General features: G+C 43.8%; 1 pseudogene; it reads right to left on the minus strand.

The window, feature by feature from the left end:
* Positions 1-1,362: 1,362 nt before the first annotated feature.
* On the minus strand, positions 1,363-1,479 carry LOC126419780 (5S ribosomal RNA; annotated as a pseudogene).
* Positions 1,480-4,476: the final 2,997 nt, after the last annotated feature.

A 4,476-nucleotide genomic window follows, 5' to 3' on the forward strand; every position in this document is an offset into this window, starting at 1 on the left:
ATCAAGGACCTCTCGTTCGGCAGCTGCTCACGCTAACCGCGGGACCACGGCACTCCTGAGCGCCAACTCTCCATGATGTTGATTATCTTGCGCATGAACTACTCAGTATGTATATTTTGCTTATTTTTTTCATAGTTCCACACAACTTCTTCCTGTTTTCTCGATTGATCTGTGTTCAGTTTTTCAAGGCCTATCCACAGTGCCAACTTATAACTAAATCTGAGGGGGGTGCGATGGGAAGGTTCCCTTGAGAGATTGAAGGGTAGGCAACTTTCAGTGGTAATAGTAAGTACCAAAACAAGGAAAAATGTCAAGTGAACATGCGCTCTAGAAGCATGCCGTAAGAGCTATGAGCATTTGTTTAGTAGAGGGAACGTGTTTCATAGTAGCGAAGATGAACGAGCGGCCCGTAAATAGTGGGAACTGCATGCCTATGGATTGATATCTGGTGCGTTATGTAAGAGCCAGTCAAATGAAAACGAGATAGGAGGAAGAAAAGTAAGTACACTTCATTATTTCAAAAGTAATCGCCATAAGTGTTAATACCTTTGTCCCAGTGCTACACGAAGCGGTCAATGCCTTCATGGAAAAGTGTTTGCGGCTGCCTATGGAACCAAGATTGTACCCAGTGCGTACCTCTTCGTCCGAAGTAAACTAACAGCCACGAACGTCTTTCTTCAGAGCTCCAAAAATATGGAAACTGCCCGGGGCGGGATCGGTATTGTTTTGAGGATGTGTAAGGACGTTCCAGCGAAACTACTGTAGCGTAGTGGAAACAGCCTTGGCGACAAGTGGGCGGGCATTACCTTGCTGCAGAATGATGCCGTCCGTCGACATTCCTGGGCGACTGGATGATGGCACCCTTCAATTTTGCAAAATGTCCACGTAGGAAACAGCCAAAGCCGCAGGAGTCGGTTTTTCGGTTTAGCTGAACTCATTTTCAAATCATCCAAACAAACAAGGTCGTATATTCAGTCATACTAAGCAAACAATATTACGATTGTACATACATGTATATCAAAGTGAAGTTTTTCTATGAACATTGGCAGGAAAAACATACATCTCCCGGAAATTTTTATTTATCAGCTTTTACGGTCTGGTTTGAGAATATCATAGAATGATAGTAGTTTGTTTAGAGTATAAATCTTTAAAAAAAATCACTCCGTCTTCAGGTCACGAGTGGCCTGCCGGTACCATCCGACCGCTGTGTCATCCTCAGAGGAGGATGCAGATAGGATGTGCGTGGGGTCAGCACACCGCTCTCTCGGTCGTTATGACGTATTCTTGACCGAAGCCGCTACTATTCGGTCGAGTAGCTCCTCAATTGGCATCACGAGGGTGAATCCACCCCGAAAAATGGCATGGCAACAGCGCATGGAGGCCGGATGGTCACCCATCCAAGTGCCGGCCACGCCCAACAGCGCTTAACTTCGGTGATCTCACGGGAACCGGTGTATCCACTGCGGCAAGGCCGTTGCATAAATCTTTAACGATACGTAATACAAACTTTGGGCGCTTGGCAGTGGCTTTTTGCGCAAGGTCCGTTCATTGATAGTTTTACCGTGAGTGATTTTTCTGAAAATATTTCTCTATTGGACTTCGTAGATTGAATAATTCCGAAGTTTTGTCTCGTGCTAGACCTTTCATTGAATTTGTAAAACGGAACCTTTAACTGTGCCAAGACGCCGTTTAATTCTGCTGCTGTGTATAACTATGAGTACGTCTAGTGAGACTGCGTCTCAATAAAATAGAATAATGGCGGTATGCCAAACAATTATCTGCAGCGATGGCAGATATGCGTCCGATCTGAACCGCTTCAAGAACAAAAAAAGTTTCCGTCTTCTCGGCAAGACAACTGAACTGCGTAATTATTCTAATGTTTCAGCGGTTGTACGCCACAATCGATACAACCGCTTATACTAATATCTTAAGTAATTCTTTATTTATATTCTGCACTCATATCTACATTTTTGCAATATATCCACCCCCATCCTGCAAATGTGCCTTTAAAAAATCCATAAAAAAGTGTTCCCGTACCGCTGTGCGTTAACTGTGGTGCCGTGTTCCAGAAAAGTTGATTAGTAGCGGGCCCTTGCACTCAAAGAAAAAAGCCGTCATGACTTTCGACTACGCTGCAGAAGTTTCGCTGGGAAACCCTTAAACATCCTCCGAACGGCACCGATCTTTCCCCATGCAATTTCCATATTTTTTGAGCCCTGAAGAAAGACACTCGTAGCTGTCGATTTGCTTCGGACGAAGAGGTGAGTGCTTGGGTGCAGTCACGGTTCTGTAGGAAACAGTAAACATTTTTCCATGAAGGCATTGGCTGTCTTGTCTCACAGCGGGATAAATATATTAACATTTATGGCTAGTACTCTTGAGATAGCCGCGCGGGGTAGCCGTAGGGTCTAGGGCGTCTTGTCACGGTTCACGTGGCTCCCTCCATCGGAGGTGCGAGTCCTCCCTCGGACATAGGTGTTGTCCTTAGCGTACGTTAGTTTAAGCTAGATTAAGTAGTGCGTAAGCCTAGGGACCGATGACCTCAGCAGTTTGGTCCCGTAGTCCTTACCACAAATTTCCAAAATTTTCTTGAAATAGTAATTAGTTGGCTTACTTTATTTCCATCTGTCTCGTTTTCATCTGACTGCCCCGTATACCTCCGGAAACTTACCCAACATTTGTCGCATCTTGTCACGTTGAATCGTTGCTGCATTACATTCCAAACGTGGACCAACAAGCTTTTAAGTTGGTGGTCGTAATATTTCAGGTCATCAGTGTACATCCTACGAGTATACGCCTCGAAGGGCAACAGAAGGGCTGTCGGACTTCACGTGAAGAAATATGGTCGGCTAGTGTATCAGTTTCCATGCGGAACTAGGGTTCCTCTGATAGCCTTCTGGCGTGGCGGGTTCCGCTCCTACGGAAGGCAGTGGTAAGCCACTTCCAGCGACAAAGGCAATGCGAGGATCCCCGCAGTGGTACTCTGTGGTCAGGAACGGGCTACGACACTGCCGCCTTTTGTGTTCTGTGTACAGACAGATCATTGAGATGCGCTGACTTGTATTTAGGAACGACAGGGTATCGCTGTGCCAGTTAACAGAAAGACAGGTGCGTTAGAATTCCCTCTTGTGTTTGTTACTGACTGACCGCGGGGGGCGAAGGATAATCAGTATGAGTTTTTAATAAAACTACTCGTCTTCAAGACCATAGAATGACGACATATCGACAGTGCGATTCTCGCATTTTTAAACCGACTAATCCTATCGGATGCCTAAGTGACAACCATGCTCAGTATTGTTTATAGTTTTCATTACCTGCCATTATCAGCAGATGAAGCACATTGCAGATCTAGAATGATTCCTGTTTAGGATAAAGTCATTCGTTTCTGGAATATATAGGTTGTACTATCATACCCGAAAGTGTCCCAACCACCCGATTTGAATGCAGTCCACATAACGCAGCTGTCTTGCAGGTTCTCTGATGTCTTTGCAGTGCAGTCGTTTGATTATAGGAAACAGATACCACAAGAGATCGCCAGAGAACACTGTTCTTTAAGGTAATCAATCCACATATAAACCAGCACCACAATATTGCAAATCCTAGGAAACGCGTCATTAGAGATGAGACAGTCTTTGACGCTTGTAAACTAAATTTTATTACAGTAAGTAACATTTTAAAATCACCACACCAATTAGAACTTGAATTAACTAACTCCGTCGCAAAGTCATTCTAGGAATTCTTAGGCAAAATTAAATATTTTTATGAACAACAGATCTTGAGACAATTCTGGACTCGTAAAGTTCTATAACAATTCGAAGTATTTTTGCTATTTCAAAGATTTTCCCGTAACTGTGAAACATCTTTCCTGATACGAGTCGCTGGTTATAATATGGACCTTGAACTAACTAGTTAAAAGCAACTCACTTGACAGCGGAAAGCGCTCAATGGAAACCTCAAAATTAAGGTCGTATCACCAGTAATTTCTCTGTGCTCTGACTGAGCAATTATTCGTGCACATTTTTGAGTTTAAATGACACGACGAACTTTTTTGTTCTGGGTCTGGACTGAAACCAAGCACCTATAGCCATTGTGACTAATCGCAGCTGTCGCATCTGACCGAGACTCGACCACAGCAACGACCGTCATTGGTGACTTGGCATAAAGAGTCGTGAAATATGGAAGTTTTAACCAGTATCAGTTACCAAATCTGAACTTGACAATTTGCTCTTGAATGCTATGAATGCCCATATCTCCCTATTAACTAACTACGAAAAACCTTTAATATAATTTCAATCAACAAAGTTTGCTCGTCTGTAAAACGAACTAATGATATAAAGTTTTGTGACGCAAACGCGAACCCATCTACATCTACGTGATTACTCTGCTATTCACAATTAAGTGCCTGGCAGAGGGTTCACTGAGCCACCTTCAAGCTGACTCTCTGCTGTTCCACTCTCGAACGGCGCGCGGGAAAAA

Source organism: Schistocerca serialis, chromosome 1, assembly GCF_023864345.2.
Source record: "Schistocerca serialis cubense isolate TAMUIC-IGC-003099 chromosome 1, iqSchSeri2.2, whole genome shotgun sequence".
Lineage (NCBI taxonomy): Eukaryota > Metazoa > Arthropoda > Insecta > Orthoptera > Acrididae > Schistocerca > Schistocerca serialis.